The sequence below is a fragment of the Eptesicus fuscus genome, chromosome 9, assembly GCF_027574615.1.
Source record: "Eptesicus fuscus isolate TK198812 chromosome 9, DD_ASM_mEF_20220401, whole genome shotgun sequence".
In the NCBI taxonomy this organism is placed as follows: Eukaryota; Metazoa; Chordata; class Mammalia; order Chiroptera; family Vespertilionidae; genus Eptesicus; species Eptesicus fuscus.
The window spans coordinates 26,476-45,667 of record NC_072481.1 but is presented as its reverse complement, the minus strand read 5'-3'; the positions used below and the strand labels follow the sequence as shown (position 1 = coordinate 45,667).

The window sequence follows — 19,192 nt, the reverse complement described above, 5'->3', positions numbered from 1 at the left end:
TGATAAATATGTCTCCTCAGGTCATTAGAAAAATGTGCATCTATATTATAAAAACCCAGTGGCCCTAACGCTGAAACCACCAAACACTGGCGCGGATGGGTGGAGCCGCACGATTTTGCGCGCTGGGCTTCTTGTTATATAATAAATGGAGTTGGGACATGAGGCCAGCAGCAAGTCACAGATAAAAGTCTAGCAGCAGCCCTAGCATGTTTGCTCAGCAGTTAGAGCATTGGCCCTGGGTCAAGGGCATTCCTGGCCTGGGGGCTGCAGGTGGGAGGCAACCAATGGATGTGTTTCTCTCTGTCTCTCCCTCTCCCTTCCACTTTCTCTCTCTTTTTATTTTAAAATATATTTTATTGATTTTTTACAGAGAGGAAGGGAGAGGGACAGAGAGTTAGAAACATCGATGAGAGAGAAACATCGATCAGCTGCCTCCTGAACACTCCTTACTAGGTATGTGCCCGCAACCAAGGTACATGCCCTTGACTGGAATCGAACCTGGGACCCTTGAGTCCGAAGGCCGACGCTCTCTCCACTGAGCAAAACCAGTTAGGGCTCTCACTCCTTTTTTTTTTTTTTTTTTTAAATAATATGTTTTTATTGATTTCAGAGAGGAAGGGAGAGGGAGAAAGAGATAGAAACATCAATGATGAGAGAGAATCATGGATGAGCTGCCTCCTGCACGCCCCCGCTGGGGATGGAGCCTGCAACCTGGGCATGTGCTCTTTGCAGGAATCGAACCTGGGACCCTTCAGTCCACAGGTGGATGCTCTATCCACTGAGCCAAACCGGCTAGAACTCCCTTCCACTCTCTCTTAAAAAAATCAATGCAGCCGAAACCGGTTTGGCTCAGTGGATGGAGCGTCGGCCTTCGGACTGAAAGGTCCCAGGTTCGATTCCGGTCAAGGGCATGTACCTGGGTTGCGGGCACATCCCCAGTGGGGGGTGTGCGGGAGGCAGCTGATCGATGTTTCTCTATCATCGATGTTTCTAACTCTCTATCCCTCTCTCTTCCTCTCTGTGGAAAATCAATAAAATATATTAAAAAAAAATCAAAAAAAAAAAATCAATGCAAATAGCCTCCAGTGAGGATTAACAACTAAAAAAAGGCTAAGCCACAAAGCTGTTTTCTGGAGGGGCGGGGCCAGGTTGGAATGAGGGGCGGGGCGGACTTGAGGCTGGAGCTGGTCTGGGACTTAGGGGCGTGGCCTTGCTGTGCATCCGACCCGCCGGGCTGTGAGGGCCGAGCGGGAACTGAGGCCATTGAACCTGAGGAGAGGAAGGTGTCCCAAGTGGAGCCACACGGGCTCTGGTACGAGGCAGGCGCTGGCGGCCTGAGGCGAGAGGTGCCTGGGAGCAGCGTGGCGGGGTCCTGAGGTGTGAGGAGCGGCTCAAGGAGAGGCCGGCGGGCGCGAGGCTGAGGCTGAGGTGAGCCGCACAGAGGACATGAGGAGAGGCCTCCGGGTGCGGGGTGTGAGGTGAGGGGGGCAGAGGGGTGTGAGGCGTGAGGCGTGAGGTGGCGCAGTGGCCGCGCAAGTGGCGGCTCCCCGTTGTCGCTGGGACTTATCTGTCAGGAGCCACAGCCGCCCCCAGGCTCTCCTGTGGCTTCTGTGCGGAGCCCTCGTGTGTGTCACTGCCCGCAGCCGAAATGGACGCTCTCTGAGGAGTGATGATGTGTTTCAGCTGCAACAACATGGACCCGCGACTGGTTGGCCTGTAGCCAACAATATTGCGCTTTGATCCAGGTCCCCGCGTGTCCGGGGTCTCTGTCTCCTCCGCATCCTCTGAAGTCAGTGAAGATTAAAGGGGAAATTCGTAGATAGCTGAAGCTTGGAAGTTTAGCTTCTGGATGTGAAGCTCTTGTTTACCGTCCAAAGGTGGGACTCAACAGGACGCAGCTGTGCACTGTGCATGTTGATGTCAAACTGGTTGGTAAGTTAAGAAAGAACCTGTAGTTCCCCATTTCTCCTAAGAGGTTTCCATGGCGATGCCTGGTGTCCGGAGGGAACGTTAGCCTAAAGGCCTCAGCTTCAGACCTGAAGGTGCAAACAGGAGCCTGCTGGCCACCCCACCGCACATGTCCCATTGGTTTGGGTGTTCTTACAAACATAACCTGCCCAGTGTGCTGCCTTTTCCTAAATATCACCCTGCTTCACCGTTTCCCAAAACCTTTGTATTCCAAATATTACCTCATTGCTTTTCGCATTCATTTGTATGTAAATTAACGGAACAGCACAGAAGTGTTAGTAAATAGCCCCAAACCATGAATACCTTTTGTATGATAAAGATGTCTCCTTAGATCAGTTTTGGGACACCAAACATTGGGTCGCAGATAAAAGATGACCAGCAGGATCTTTCCTGACTCGAGAGGCGGGTGGACATCAGTGAGCCTTTCCTGTGGGACCACTTTTCACGGGCACGTCCTGCGGCTGAACACCAGCTTCTGGAGCGCCGCCTCCCTCTCAGTCCACTGAGCTGCTTGGTCCCATCCTGCAGTCTCTCTGGAGGCAGAGCCCAGGTGCTGAGGCTCGGTCTGTCAGCAACGAATGTTAAAGCTATAAAACAGGGATTTGGCATGGCAGGTGTAGGTCAGTGGTTACAGCGTAGGCCCGCACCACGAAGGGTCTTGGGCTTGATTCCCAGTCAAGGGCATGTGTCTGGGTTGCAGGTTTGATTCCCTGTGAGTATGGGAGGCAACCAATCGATGTGTCTCCCTCACTAGGATGTTTCTCTCTCTCCCCCTCTCCCTTTCCCCCCTCCCTCCCTCCCTCCCTCCCTCCCTCTTCCTCTCTCTCTAAAAGATCAATGAAGAAAATATTCTCGCCGAAACCGGTTTGGCTCAGTGGATAGAGCGTCGGCCTGAGGACTGAAGGGTCCCAGGTTCGATTCCAGTCAAGGGCATGTACCTTGGTTGCGGGCACATCCCCAGTAGAGGGTGTGCAGGAGGCAGCTGATTGATGTTTCTCTCACATCGATGTTTCTGACTATCTCTCTCCCTTCCTCTCTGTAAAAAATCAATAAAATATATTAAAAAAAAGAAAAAAATATTTTTGGATGAGGATTAACAAAAAAAAGTGTGTGTGTGAATTTTATAATTTAAAGAATGAAGACGCAATTTTATAATTTAAAGAATGAAAACGCATCTTCATTCCGAGAGGTCTGTTCTGTGTTGAAAAGAACATCACTTGTAAATGTTAGAACTAGGCTCAGGTAAATTCCAGGGACCCAAAGCTTAGGAGTTCTTCTCAGAACTGCTGGGAGTGCATAGGAAAAAGTGCAAATTATGAAAGGAGCCACTTTGGGCTAAACAATTAGGAAGAGCTTCTATTTTCTTTGGACTAAGAGACCAGGCTTGGTGAGTAAAGGAAAGACTTGTGTTGTCTCCACAACAGTATAGCTTATTATTTATAAATTATCCCATGTTTTCCTCTAGAATATGTTTTCCCTAAAATGAAAATGGCTTTGTTTGTTGCAGTTTAATTAAGTAATGCAGAAAAAATAAAATTAATTCAAAATTCTACCCCAAGAGTTAAAAAAATTGCTATGGTATTAAGTATATCCCCCTTCAGATACACGCACACATTTCCTTGGTTTTGTTTTCTCTCAATTTATTTTACTGTTTTAGGTTCTTTTATGTATATATAGATTTCAGAGAGGAAGAGAGAAGGAGAGAGAGATGGAAATATCAATGATGAGATTGGCTGCCTCCTGAATGCCCCCGACTGGGGAGGGAGCCCACAACCCTGGCATGTGCCCTGGAATCAAACCATGACCTCCTGGTTCACAGGTCAACGCTCAACCACTGAGCTACACCTGACAGGCTAGGTTCCTGATACGGATGCAAAACATGCAAATTTTCAGCTTTTATTCCTAATATGTGCATATATGAATGCACATTTTTTCATCTTAAGTTTTGGTATGTACTGTTATCATTCAGTTCAAATTATTTTCTAACTTAAATTGTGATGTATTTTGGGGTTATTTAGAAGTGTATTTCATAACTTTTATTTATTTATTTATTTATTATTATTTTTTAATTTCTTTATTGAATAAAGTGTCACGTATTTGTCCTCATCCCCCCATTCCCATCCCCCACCCCTCCCCACGGATGCCCCCACCCCCCTGTTGTCTTTAACCATTGGTTAGGCTCGTATGCATGCACACAAGTCCTTTGGTTGATCTCTCCCCGCTACCCCCACCCTCCCCTACCCTCCCTCTGAGGCCTGACAGTCTGATCGATGCCTCCTTGTTTCTGGGTCTGTTCTTGTTCATCAGTCTATGTTGCTCATCATTTCCCCTAGATGAGTGAGATCATGTGTTACTAGAAATATACTTATAAGAACCAAATGTGAGACGAGCAATAATAGTTATGCTGACAGGCAAATGAATCAGTCTGTAGTGAGTTTCTTTCTGGACCAACAGTTCTTTTGAGACCCAATTTCAATGTCCACCAGTTCCTTATGTGTACATGTCAGCACTGACCCCTCTGCTCTGGATGGTGGACAAATGGTGGTAATGCAGGTCCCACTCCCTCTGGTTTGGTCTTGCCCGGACCCAGGGGCGCTTGGCCTCACCCGGTCCCAGGGGCGCGTGGCCTCGCCTGGACCCGGGACTCATAACTTTCAAATATAAGGAGTTTCTAGGTGCCTTCTGTTCCTGATTTCTAGATTAACTGCAATGACAACAAGAAACATAATGTATATGATTTCAGTTCTTTGAAGTTTGTTGAAACTTGCTTTATGGTCACATAAACTATAATTGAAGTGTGCTCCTCTGCTGCCATCTCGTGTGCAACCTGGGAATAACACCTTTGTGCCTTTCAGCAGGAAAGGTTGTTGGGTACAGTGGGTTCTCTGAACATTGACTACAGTTTGCTGCTCAGATTGTTGAAGTTTTTTACATCTTTACTGAATTATTTGTGGGAGGCTATTGGTTCTGAAAGAGTTATGCTCTGTCTCTGAATGAGAGAGGTGTGTTAGATGTATTATGATTATAAATTTATCCTATATAATAAAAGGGTAATATGCAAATAGACTGAATGGTGGAACAACCAAACAACTGGTTGCTATGACATGTGCTGACCACCAGGGGGAATGTGCAGAACTTGGTGGGCATTGGCTGCTGTGGGATGGTGGAGCAGGTGAGTGGGGGTGCCAGACCAAGGTGGGGCACCGGTTGCTGTCATTGAGGCGAGCCTCTGGTGGTTACTGAAAATTCTTTGATCCCATGTGCTGCGGTCCACCTGCTGCCGGAGCTGCCGCTCGGATCCACTGCCAGTGCCGGAGGTGCTGCTCGCATCTGCTGCTGGTGCCCGGTGCCGGTCCCGATCACTTGGCACCATCAGCAGGTGCGAGTGGCAGCTGCCCGCCCTGATCACCCCTGAGGGTTTCTCCATCCTCCCCTGCTCCTGAGGGGCGATCGGGTCCTCAGCCGCCTCTCCCACCTGCTGACGGTGCTGGCCCCGCTAGCACCCACTGCTGGCGCCGGCCCCAGTGGCTCCACGCTGTCAGCGGATGCAAGCGGGACAGTGCTGTCAGCGTGTGGGAGCAGTGGCCGCAGAAGTGGGGCTGCTGGCAGACAGGGGACTTGGGGGCTGTGGTGGGAGTGGCCGGGTGGGGGCACAGAGGATGGGCCTCACAGCCCACAGTTCCTTTCAAGGTGCACGAATTCGTGCACTGGGCCCCTAGTTATGATGATAAAATTGTCTAGTTTCCCTTGTAGCTCGGTTCTGTGTACTTTGATTTCATGTGATGAAGTGCTTGCGAATGTGGATTTTCCTGTTAAAATGAAGTTATTGATATGAAGTGCTCTTTATTTACAGTGATGCTTTTTTGCCTTTAAGTCTCCTGTGTTATCATATAATTTTTATTTGGTTTATGTTTGCTTAATATATCTTTTTCCATTCTTTCACTTTGATATCTTTGTACCTTTATGTTTTCATTAGCTTTCAGATTTTATACTAGTTATGAGTGAAATGAATTGTTTTTTGGTTCAATATTTTTTCCCATTCAGTTGTTCCAACACCATCTTACCTAATAATAGAGAAACATGTAAATTGATCGTACCTGCGCTATGCCCACAGGCAATCAGAGTGAGTATGCAAATTAACCCAACAAAGATGGCGGTTAATTTGCATACATACCTGGGTCCCGGGAACCTCCTCGGCACCCAGGTCACTCCCAGCCGGCCATCGGGCGGAGGCATTAGGCTTGGGAAGGGGCCGAGCCTGCGATTGGAGGGAAGGGGAAAAAATCAATGGAAACATATCCTTTGGTGAAGATAAAAAGAAAAAGAAAGAAAGAAATGTCATATCCTATGAAAGACACATCTTGAAAATGCCTAAAGAAAGTTATCATTTTTTCATGGTGAAGGGACTGGAGTCTGTTGATGAAAATACCTTGGCGGCTGCGGTGACTGGCAGTGGCTGCAGCAGCGGGGTGATGGGGCTGGCGCCTTCCCCTGATCAGCCCGGTCGCCTCCCGCAAAGGGAGGCCAGACTGCGGCTTAGGTCCGCTCCCAATGGGGAGCAGGCCTAAGCCATCAGTAGGACATCCCCTGAGGGCTCCCAGTATGTGAGAGGGGGCAGGCTGGGCTGAGGGACCCCTCCCCAGTGCACGAATTTAGTGCACCAGGCACCTAGTTTATTATATAATGCATATTTTCCCCACTGGTCTAAGGAGATATTTTTATTATACCAAACTTCCATATGTATTTTAGTCTATTACTGGACTTTGTATTCTGTTCCACCAACTTTTCTATTCATAGGACATTACCCAACTTTTTAAATTACTGTAGCATTATAACACAATACATTATCCTATCTGGTTGGGGTAGCTTTTATTCATTCATTTGCTTTTTCAGATGTTTCCTTTATTATTTTCAAATATACTTTTATTGATTTCAGAGAGGAAGGGAGGGGGAGAGAGAGAGAGAGAGAGAGAAACATCAATTATGAGAGACAATCATGGATCAGCTGCCTCCTGCATGCCCCCTACTGTGGGGATCGAGCCCACAATCTGTGCATGTGTCCTGACGGAATCGAACATGTCTTCCTGGTTCATGGGTCAATGCTCAACCACTGAGTCACACTGTCCAGGCTACCAGGAGTTTCTTGATATTCATATCTTCCCCCTTCTCCCAATCCTATAGTTTTTGAGATTACCTAACAAAAATTAACATTCCATATATCCTGCGCTTTTCCTAAATATCACCCATTTCACCTCCACAATCTAAGACCCTGGTTCCCCATTTTCCAACATTTCCAGTTCCTAACATTTCCTTCTTGTCTTTGGCATTCATTTGTACGTGAGTTTTCCTTGTGCATGTATTAAATGTAGTACATCTCTTGTTAATTTGATCATGTTAATTTGGTTATTAGCCCAGCTGTTAGAATTTACAAGGTATGAGGCAAATAATTACTTTTTAAATCTCCCACAGTTTTGAAGAGCCAGCCTTGTTAAATTATCGGCTGGGACATGGCTAACTTATCACACTGCTGCAGCCAAGAGATCATGGACACCTGCCAGCAAAGGTAAGCATTATTATTACTTTTTCATTCTGTTAGCCTTATGTGTGTGACACTGCAGGGTTTGGTAGGATTTTGAAGTTCTGAAATTATTTTTTCTCTTATACATTGACATTGGCATAAAAAAAAAAGTATTTGTGAAACTAGCTGCTTGGACTTAGAGTGACAGGATTTCTCTTTATTGAATCACGGGTTTGTGTGCAATGTGAGGATCTGGTTCAGTTCATGCATCTGGCATCTGGCAACTGAGGTCTGGTGTCTGTCTCCAACACCAGATTATGGCTATGGCGTCTTAGTCATAGATCCCTGCTATATGTCCAGGATCTGTGGTTTTGGGTCAAATATGTATTTGGGTGTGTATCTGGAGTTTTGGGTCTCTTTGTGTGTGGCTTTGTGTCCTGGGTTCTTGTGTGGGGTCCGAGTGCAGCTATCTATAGATTTAGATTCTGGTGTATGGAATCTGGTTTTAAGAATCCGCTGTCAGTCTCTGGCATCCGGTTTCTGGATTTTGTGCTGCAGAGTATGCTGGAGTCAGGGGAATTGCTTCGAGTTTGAATCCCAGGGCCGGGGGTCCAGGTTTTGGTTTGTGGTCCTCTGTAGGTCCAGGTTCTGGAGTCCAGGGTGTGTGTCTGGGGTCCTGATTATGGCTCTGGCATCTAGTCTCTGTCCACTGATGGTCATTGCGTTGAATTCAACACTAATAAGAGTCCCCAAGTGTATAGAGTTGTGGCAGGTTATGAAAAAGCTAGGAAAAGTCCTTGGCAAGGGGAATGGGGAATCTGAGACTCTAACAGGGCCTAGTAATTTATAGGCACAACTAATAAATCACAAGAATGTATCTTCCCTGACCTAGGATGCTTAGGAGCCAATGGGTTACACATTCCAGACCGTGTCTGGGCCGATCCCCCTTGGTTCAAGTCCCTTTCCAGTGACATTTTAAAAGGTGAAACTGATCAGAGAATGACCCTGATCACTGTTTCTGCTCTTTGTAATGCATCAGCATATCAAAGGACACATGAGGCGTTAATAAATATTCTATTGAGATATTTCATTGAGACCTCCCCTAAAATTGTCACCTTGAAAAACCAGGTAAAACCTTGCCCTGGTCAGTTTGGCTAGAAAATCAGCTTGCAGACCAAAGGGTCTCGGGTTCGATCCTGGTCAAGGGCACGTACCTCAGTTGCAGGCTTCTCCCTGGCCCGGGCCCTGGTTGGGGCTTGTGCAGGAGGCAACCAATCAATGTGTTTCTCTCACATGGATATTTCTCTCTGTCGTTCCCTCTTTCTTCCATTCTCTCTAAAAAGCAATGAAAAAATATCCTTGTGTAAGGATTAAAAAACAAAACAAAACAAAATAACAAAAAAGAGGTAAAACCTTTGCCCTACCCATTGTGACTAACTTGGTTGAGCATCATCCCATTGCATCAAAAGGTCACGTGTTCAATTCCAGGTCTGGATACATGCCCAGGTTGAACCCTCTTGTGGGTTCAACAAGAGGTAAGTGATTGATATACCTCTCACATCGATGTTTCTCTCTTTTCCCCTGTGTTTTCGTCTCTCTGAAATCAATAAAAACGTATTTAAAAACCTAAATAAATAAAACAGGTAAAATCCTTAAGACAAAGGTGTGTGCTGTTCCTCACTCATGTGTGTTCCCTTCTCTCATTTCCTATTTTTACTTTGTTTCTCCTAAGCTCTAAAAGTCCCTTCGAGACCTGCAACCAGGGGAGCAGTGGGCAGTGGCAGCCCATCCAGGCTAGCCCCCTGAACCTGTCTCCAAGGGCCCCTTGATCTTGTCTCTTCTATTTAATCCCTTCCTTTGTTTCACTCTGTGGATGAAAACGGGCCACATAGTAACCTGACAAGGTTAAGGGTTGACAGAACCCAGGCTATAAGGTGAGACAGGAGGAAAAATGGGTGGCTGGTTTTTAAATTTGGCTTTTCAATTTGAAGTTTTCTGAGAGTTTGAGCAAATGCCTTTGCTGTATAAATGAGAGCTGAACTAGTTCAGCTCCGAAGATAAGGGGCATGTCCTCCCTCCAGGCTGAATCTCTAGTGCTCTTAGGGGACTAAAAATCTTTGTGGAGGTGTCAGAGGTCATTCCTCATGACTTGTAGGGGCCCCACAGGGAACCTCCAACACAACTGTAATTAAGAAATTGACTCATCCGGGGACACGCATATAAAGGTTGGTCACCTAGCACTCCGAGTCCTCAGGGCTGTATTAGACAGCCGGGGAGAGAAACTGAGGTATGTAATAGGGTTGAATGCCACTCAATGGCTGAGAGCCTCAAAGAGTTCAACCCATAAGCAGCTCACTTTGACCCACTACATAGCCTCCCTAGAGAATTTGCTCAGACTGCCAATGTTCAAACCCCCCCTCCCCCACTACAATTTACATGGGAAATTGTGCCTCCAAGGTCAGAAACTCCCAGACCCCAGCTCTCAATAATACTCCTGATAGGAATCCTATTACTGGCAAGCATTTTACAGAAAAAAGATGGTTTTACTTGAAATCTTATCTTAAAATGGCCATTAAAATAAAAAATATATATTAATACAAGTCCATGTAGGCAATAATGGTTGGTTAATATTTCATTATCATTGAAAATTTGGACTTCCAAACACTAAAAATTTTCATATATTAAATTACTTTAAATAAAAAAGTATAAAATATGGACATACATCCCTGGCTGGCATTGGTCAGTGATTAGAGCATTGTCCTATGCACCAGAGGGTTGTGGGTTTGATTCACGGTCAAGGGCACTTACCTGATTTGCAGGTCCAATACCATCCCCAGTCAGGGCACATGTGGGAGGCAACCAATAGATGTGTCTCTGTCACATCGATGTTTCCCTCTCTCCTGCCTCTTTCTCTGTCTCTCTCTCTGCCGTCCTCACTCCTCCCTTCCACTCTCTAAAAATCAATGGAAAAAATATTCTCACTCCTGCTGAGGATTAAAAAAATATGAAAATACATATTTAAGCAAAAAAGGCGAGTTACTCTTTAATTATGTATATGATCTGTAAGTATATGGTATTTGTATGATACATATACATCTTTGTATTATGTGCTGTGCATTTTCTCCCTCCATATGGCATTATTAGGATGTAATCTTTTATGGGCCTAAAAAATTAAATTAAACAAAACTTCTAAACTTCTAAATTAAACAAAATCTTATAGTCTGGACAAAATATTTAATACTAACACTATTTTTACCCAGCCTTACCTAGTTTTACAAAATTTATGTCATAATATTTAATTAACAATCTTTCCAAAGTTTAAATTGTAAGAAATGTTATAGTTGAACGAAAAATGACTAATTTATTCCAATGGGCCCTGAAATACCTCAACAATTTAATCCCTGTCTTTATGAAAAAATTTTTTAAAAGTCATTAGGACTAGCCCTAGTCGGTTTGGCCCAGTGGATAGAGCTTTGGCCAGCCGAATGAAGGGTCCCGACTACGATTCCAGTCAAAGGCATATACCTGGATTGTAGGCTTAATTCCAGTCAAGAGCATTACCTGGGTTGCAGGCTCGATCCCCAGCCCTGGTTGGGGAGCATACAGGAGGCAACCAATCAATGTGTTTCTTTCACATTGATGTTTCTCTCTTTCTCTTTCCCCCCCTCCTTTCCACTCTTTCTAAAAATTAATGGGAAAATATCCTCAGGTGAGGATTAACAACAAAAAGTAATTAAACATTAACATACTTAAAATAACATAATAAAGTAATAATAATGATATTAATAATAAAAATACTAACATCTATGTTCTATTTATATACACTTATTTTTTATTAAAATGGATGTTATAAAAATTTCAACCTGCACTAAGAAAAAAATTGCAAAAGTTGAAAGCCACATTTAAACAGGGAACTCCCAGGGTAGCACGTGTCCTGTCAGTACACTAAGCAGCCAAGAGCAGTGGTTCCCTGTGAGGCCGTTCGGCAGTAACACTCCAGGTCTCTGTGGTCCACACACTGGAAGGTTATGAATTGTTTCTAATGGTCAACATGCACTTCTGATAATCCATGGTCAAAGTTTTAAAATTATAGATATTAATTGAAGTTACATATTAAGTCTAAAAAAATATATGGACTATATGTTATTCTCTATGTCATTGTACAATAATCATTAAAAAGCAAAGTTTTCCTCAAGTACTTTATTAAAAAATCTATAACCATGCTACCTTATGTTTTGTCATTTATAGAATCATTGTTTTACTCTAGTACAGTTTCAAATAAATTACATCTTTTATTTATTTATTTATTTAGTGTTTTTTTTTTTTAAATTTCTTTATTGATTAAGGTGTCACATATTTGTCCTCATCCCCCCATTCCCATCCCCCACCCCTCCCCACGGATGCCCCCACCCCCCTGTTGTCCTTGACCATTGGTTAGGCTCGTGTGCATGCACACAAGTCCTTTGGTTGATCTCTCCCCCCTACCCCCACCCTCCCCTACCCTCCCTCTGAGGCCCGACAGTCCGATCGATGCCTCCTTGTTTCTGGGTCTGTTCTTGTTCATCAGTCTATGTTGCTCATCGTTTCCCCTAGATGAGTGAGATCATGTGTTACTAGAAATATACTTATAAGAACCGAATGTGAGACAAGCAATAATAGTTATGCTGACAGGCAAATGAATCAGTTTGTAGTGAGTTTCTTTCTGGACCAACAGTCCTTTTGAGACCCAATTTCAATGTCCACCAGTTCCTTATGTGTACATGTCGGCACTGACTTTTCAACTCTGGATGGTGGACAAATGGTGGTAATGCAGGTCCGACTCCCTCTGGTTTGGTCTCGCCCCGGACTCAGGGGCTTGCGGCCTCACCCGGACCCGGGACCCAGCATCAACCAGGCCCTGGGGTGTGTGGCCTCACTTGGACCCAGGTGTGCGCGGCCTCACCCGGTACCGGGATCCAGCCTCACCCGGACCCAGGGGCGCGTGGCCTCACCCAGACACAGGGGCAGGTGGCCTCTCCCGGACCCGGGACCCAGCCTCACCCGGATCCAGGGGCGCACAGCCTCACCCGGACCCGGGATCCAGCTACACATGGACCCGGGACCCAGCCTCACCTGGATCCAGGGGCACACGGACTCACCCGGATCCGGGATCCAGCTTCACCCGGACCCAGGGGCGCGCGGCCTCGCCCGGACCTGGAACTCAGCCTCCCCCAGATCCAGGGGCGCACGGCCTCACCCAGACCCGGGATTCAGCTACACCCAGACCCAGGGGCGCATGGCCTCACCCGGACCCAGGAGCGCGCGGCCTCACCCGGACCCGGGACCCGGCCTCACCCAGATCCAGGGGAGCACGACCTCACCCAGACCCGGGATTCAGCTACACCCAGATCCAGGGGCACGTGGCCTCACCAGGACCCAGGGGCGCGTGGCATCTCCCGGACCCAGGGGTGCAGCCTCATCTGGACCCGGGACCCAGCCTCACCCGGACCCAGGGGCGCGTGGCCTCGCCCGGACCCAGGGGCGCGTGGCCTTGCCCGGACCCGGGGGCGCCCGGCCTCACCCGGACCTGGGACTCAGCCTCACCCGGATCCAGGGGCGCATGGCCTCTCCCGGACCCAGGGATGCATGACCTCACCCGGACACAGGGGCGCGTGGCCTCTCCCGGACCCGGGACCCAGCCTCACCCGGATCCAGGGGCGCACGGCCTTACCCGGACCCGGGATCCAGCTACACACGGACCCGGGACCCAGCCTCACCTGGATCCAGGGGCACACGGACTCACCCGGATCCGGGATCCAGCTTCACCCGGACCCAGGGGCGCGCGGCCTCGCCCGGACCCGGGACCCAGCCTCCCCCAGATCCAGGGGCGCACGGCCTCACCCAGACCTGGGATTCAGCTACACCTGGACCCAGGGGCGCGTGGCCTCACCAGGACCCAGGGGCGCGTGGCATCTCCCGGACCCAGGGGTGCAGCCTCATCCGGACCCGGGACCCAGCCTCACCCGGACCCAGGGGCGCGTGGCCTCACCCGGACCCCGGGCGTGTGGCCTCGCCCGGACCCGGGGGTGCCCGGCCTCACCCAGACCCGGGACTCAGCCTCACCCGGATCCAGGGGCGCATGGCCTCTCCAGGACCCAGGGGCGCATGACCTCGCCTGGACCCGGGGGCGCACTCTCACCCGGACCCGGGACTCAGCCTCACCAGGATCCAGGGGCGCACGGCCTGTCCCAGACCCGGGGGCGTGCGGCCTCACCCGGACCCGGGACCCAGCCTCATCCAGATCCAGGGGCACACGGCCTCACCCGGACCCCGGATCCAGCTACACCCGGACCCAGCGGCGCGTGGCCTCTCCTGGACCCAGGGGCGCACGGCCTCACCCGGACCCGGGATCCAGCTTCACCCGGACCCAGGGGCGCGTGGCCTCACCCAGACCCGGGACCCAGACTCATCCAGATCCAGGGGCGCATGGCCTCACCTGGACCCGGGATCCAGCTACACCCGGACCCAGGGGCGCGTGGCCTCACCCGGACCCAGGGGTGCGTGGCCTCTCCCGGACCCAGGGGCACAGCCTCACCCAGACCCGGGACCCAGCCTCACCCGGATCCAGGGGTGCACGGCCTTGCCCAGACCCAGGGGCGCGCAGCCTCACCCGGACCCGGGACCCAGCCTCATCCAGATCCAGGGGCGCATGGCCTCACCCGGACCCGGGATCCAGCTACACCCGGACCCGGGGGCGCGTGGCCTCTCCTGGACCCAGGGGCACAGCCTCACCCAGACCCGGGACCCAGCCTCACCCGGATCCAGGGGTGCACGGCCTTGCCCAGACCCAGGGGCGCGCAGCCTCACCCGGACCCGGGACCCAGCCTCATCCAGATCCAGGGGCGCATGGCCTCACCCGGACCCGGGATCCAGCTACACCCGGACCCGGGGGCGCGTGGCCTCTCCTGGACCCAGGGGCGCGGCCTCACCCGGAATCGGGACCCAGCGGGGCTTCATCTTCTTGATCCAAATTTCTGTCAGTCAGTTCCCTCTCAGCAATTCCTTTGGCCATTTTCTCAAAGCTCCGGGGCGGCTGCCGCGGAACTCGCTGGGTGGCGGGCTCGGCGAAGTTCCAGTGTGCCTGGTGCGCGGCGGCGGGCTGGTCCCAGGTCGCTGCGGCGGCACTCGGGCCTGCAGCGGTGACCAGTCACCGGGCGAGCGCACCTGGATCCGGGACCCAGCGGGGCCTCGTCTTCCCCACCCCAACCCCCATTGGTCAATTCCTTCTCAGCATTTCCTCCGGCCATTGTTCTGGATGGTGTCTGCTCTGTTTTCCAGTTGTAGTTTCAAAATTGTTGTGGGAGGCAACAATCAGGCGTCTGCCCTATGCCGCCATCTTGGTCCTCCAGAAGATTCTTAAGTAACCTTATAAATGTGGTTCTGAACACTGTGTCGTCCATTAGTTTACTTTCCTTCATCCCTTCTATTCGTGACCTGCTTCGGTGTCTTCACCTTTTGGCTGCCTCCCTATAGCTCAGCTTCCCCAATCTCCCTAGGTGGTCGCTCTTGATACCCCCCTTTGTGGGCTGAGTGCAAAGTCTTGGTGTTGTTAAGCCTTGATTGCTGTTGGTACACTGGGAGGATTTGACCTCCAGTCCAATTGGCTGTGAGGATCAGCTGTGTCTATGCCGGGAGACAGCCTTATTCAACTAGATTTGCAAAATTGTAAAAGCCTCTGTGGTCAGCTTGGATGGGGCGGAGTTTCAGGGTGGAGCCTACAGCCTTGGCTTCCCGTCAGCCCCGCTCCATGAGGTTCCTGTGTCTCAGTGTCCCTCTGTACTCCCTGCAAACACCTCTGAGAGAAAAGCGCCCTGGAGTTTCGCCCACTGCCAAACAGTCTAGTCTCTCCCCCAATGAATCTGGATTCCCAGATTCTCGCCCGGAACTGGGTTTCAGTGTATTCGGAACTGGGGCTCAGTGCAGTCTGGCGCTTTTGTCTCCTTCCCACCAGGGCAACTCAGCGGCACAGTCAACAGACCATCCCCTGCGCACATTCCTGTGCGCGCCTCCGGTGCTCTGCCCCTCGCCGCTTCCCTGCATTTCCGCCTTACAGCCCAGATTCCCCCAGTATGAGACTGGCTTCCCAGGGTCTTGCCCGGAACTGGGGTTCAGTACGGTCAGGAGCTTTTGTCTCCTTCCCGCTAGGGCAATTCAGCGGCACAGGCAACAGTCCGTCCTCTGCGTGCATTCACGTGCGTGCCTCCGGAGCTCCGCCTTTCGTGGTTCCTCTGTGTTTCCGCCCCACAGCCCAGATTCCCCCAGCATGAGCCTGGCTTCCCAGGGTTTCGCCCAGAACGGGTTCAGTGCAGTCGGAGCTGGGGTTCAGCGCAATCTGGAGCTTTTATCTCCTTCCTGCTAGAGAACGCCGGCCAGGCCGTCAGCCGCCCCTTCCTCTCTGGCTCCGTCCTCCCAGCACGCGCACGTGCTCATGTCTTCACCCGTGTCTCCATACCTCAGGCTTTGACGGCTCCTCTGATTTTCCTTGTGGTTTTCTCTTCCTTCTAGTTGTGGGCATTTCAGTCAGCCAGCTTTCCTGTGGTTCTGGATGATGTCCGTTTTGACTTTTAGTTGTATTTTTGAAATTGTAGTGCCAGGCTGTAGGTTAGGTGTTTAACCTATGCCGCCATCTTGGTTTCTCCTAAATTACATCTTTTATAAAATTCATGAGAAGGAGTGGTTTGCTGTAAATTATAGATTTCTAAACAGGTCATATCCTCCCTAAAATAGAGTAATATGCAAATTGACCGTACCTTCGCTACACCCACAAAGCCACGCCCACCAGGAAACTGTCGCAGGGACGTTGAGGTGTGGCGGAGCCCAAGGCCGGGAAAGCCTCGGGGAGCCTGCACGGATCGCAGGCAACAACCAGGGGGTCAGCTCCTACCATCCTTAGCAGGGACGTTGGGGTGCGGCCGAGCCCAAGGCCGGGAAATCCTCGGGCGGAGGCTTTCCCGGCCTTGGGCACCAGCAGGGAGCCTGCACTGATCGCAGGCAACGACCAGGGGGTCGGCTCCTAAGATCCGTAGCAGGGACGCACTTTCCTGGCCTTGGGCACCAGCGGGGAGCCTGCACGGATAGCAGGCAACCACCGGGGGTCGGCTCCTACGATTCTTAGCAGGGACTCTGGGGTGCAGCAGAGCCCAAGGCTGCCGCCTGGGGCCAAGCCCTGACCCTGAAAGAAGGCAGAAGGCAGTGGCCACAGCCAAGGCCTGGGTCCCCGGTGCCTGCAGAAAACTGGTGCAGGCAGCCAGGTGAATGAAGGTCTATTGCACGAATCTTCGTGCAAACGGGCTGCTAGTATTTAAATATTTATAAGATTCTAAGAAATACCTGAATTCATAAAAATGGTGGCAAATCAAAACCAATAAAAATTGATTGTAGGCTAAATAAAATAAAAATGATTATTCTTATCACTGTTTTAAATATTGTTAATTTTTATGTTATTCTTTTTCAAATATAAGAAAAACCAAAAGTAGACATTTTACATTATTATCAAGGCTTATTAACCAGGTTACAGGGACTGATAAATTTACAACATTAATGTCACAATATTCTCCCAGACACAAAGAGGTCAATGACCACGGGTTAAGACCCGGACATTTTTGTCCATTTAAAGAAACATTAATTAAAGACTCACCAACATTGTTGCAATGAACCTTATTAGGTTCCTAACCGCTAATGGACATCTGCCCGGTCTGTGACACCTCTACCTACAGTGGAAATCAAAAGCTTTTCAAGGAGAAAAAGGACAGATATCAAAAATAGTCAGCCATCCTGAGGCACTGACAAGGTCTGTATACCTACAAGTATTGTTAAGAATTAGAGCCCCGGTGTATGGATTCGTGCACCGTCGGGGTCCCTCAGCCTGGCCTGTGCCCTCTTGCAATCTGGGACCCCTCGGGGGATGTTGGACTGCCGGCCTGCAGGGATTGGGCTGAAACTGGCAGTCCGACATCCCCTGAGGGTTGTAGCAGTGCATGAAGTGGCAGGCGGCTGGGGAGGAGGCCAAGCTGGAGCTGGGCGCCACTCCTGCTCATCCCAGCCCTGCTGCTGTGGAGGTGGGAGAAGCTTGCGGTGCCACAGCTGCACCCGCCAGTCGTGAGCCCAGCATCTGGTGCCTGTTGGTCAGCTGAGTGGCACTCCTGCTGTGGGAGCGCACTGACCACCAGGGGGCAGCATCTGTGTTGAGCATCTTCCCCCTGGTGGTCAGTGCGCATCATAGTGACTGGTCTTTTGGTTGTTCGGTTGCTTAGGCTTTTATATATAGAAACTAGTGGCTCGGTGCATGGAATTCGTGCACGGGGGTAGGGGGGGAGGGGTGTCCCTCAGCCCGACCTGCACCCTCTCCAATCTGGGACCCCTCGGGGGATAATCGGCAGTTGGACATCCTTCTCACAATCCAGAATTGCTGGCTCCTAACCTGCTCGCCTGCCTGCCTGATTGCCCCTAACTGCTTCTGCCTGCCAGCCTGATCATCCCTATCTGCTCCCCTGCTGGCTTGATTGTCCCTAACCACCTCTGCCTTGGCCCTGCACCCAGGACCCAGGATTCCCTCCTCCAGCCGGCCACAGGCACCCGGGATCCAGCTTCCCTCCCTTTGGTCAGCCATAGGCACCCGGGATCCGGGCCAGCTTCGCTTGGGCCGGCTGCAGCCGCAGGGGATGGTGGGCAGGTGGCTTCGCCTGGGCCGCAGCTGCAGGTGCTGGTGCCCAGGACTGCAGGGTGGGTGGCTTCTCTGTCTACCATGCCTTAGGCTGGCACCTGGACCACAGGCAGGCAGCTTCTCCATCTTCCCTGGGATGCACTGTGGGTGGCTTCTCCAGCTGGCTGTGGCCTGGGATCATGGGGTAAGCGGCTTCTTCGTCTCCTGGGCCGCAGCCAGCCTCAGGCGCTGGCGCCCACTTCTCCGTCTCCCCCGACTTCTCTGACTTCCACAGGCGCAGAGCGGCTGGGGGGCAGGGTCGCTGCGATCTTTGTCAGGTTAATTTGCATACTCACCCCTGATTGGCTAGTGTGTGTCGCAGAGGTATGGTCAATTTTCATCTTTCTCTTTTGTTAGTTGCAGGGGCTTGATGTGGGTGGGGGGCAGACATGGTGGGGATCTGCCTTTTCTGTGTCCCGCGTGAAAAGAGAGATGAACGAACTGGTTCTAAGTGGAGGCGGGCAGGGATTGAGAAATATTAGAAATAAAGAGAGGAGACACAGAGATAGATTTGAAAGCTGGGGCTGGGTGGATCTTTCTGTGCCTGGCTGAGGCCACAGAACAGATCCAGACTGCAAAGCTGAGGCTTTATTTATAATCAGGGACAAACAAGGCAATTAACAATGTTCTTGTAAGTTTCACTTGTTTTGGCAGCACTTGCTGCCCCTCCCACAGCCCACTAGCTACCCAGGAAGGATCTAGGGATCAGTTACAGGATTAGGCTTAATTATGCTGGGAGGGGTCTGCCCTCCAAACGAACTTGTTTGTGACCCTGCCACAGGTCAGTCAGAGGCTTAACCCTATAACCGCTTCCTACATCTCACCCTTTCTTTTAAATTTAAGCTACTAATAATGGAAGTAAAATTTAAACATGAAGGAACAAATTTCTGACTATTAAAACATTAACAAAGCAATGCCAATGCAAAACCCAATAACAAAACAATGCCAATGCAAAATCCAGACAT

General features: G+C 50.2%; 1 non-coding gene across 1 annotated transcript; it reads left to right on the top strand.

Annotated features, from left to right (window-relative positions):
* The first annotated feature begins 18,305 nt into the window (after positions 1–18,305).
* MIR9204 (microRNA mir-9204) lies at positions 18,306–18,378 on the top strand. The gene is given in 1 exon segment (NR_128916.2): positions 18,306–18,378. It is a non-coding gene; the product is annotated as a microRNA mir-9204 (primary transcript).
* Positions 18,379–19,192: the final 814 nt, after the last annotated feature.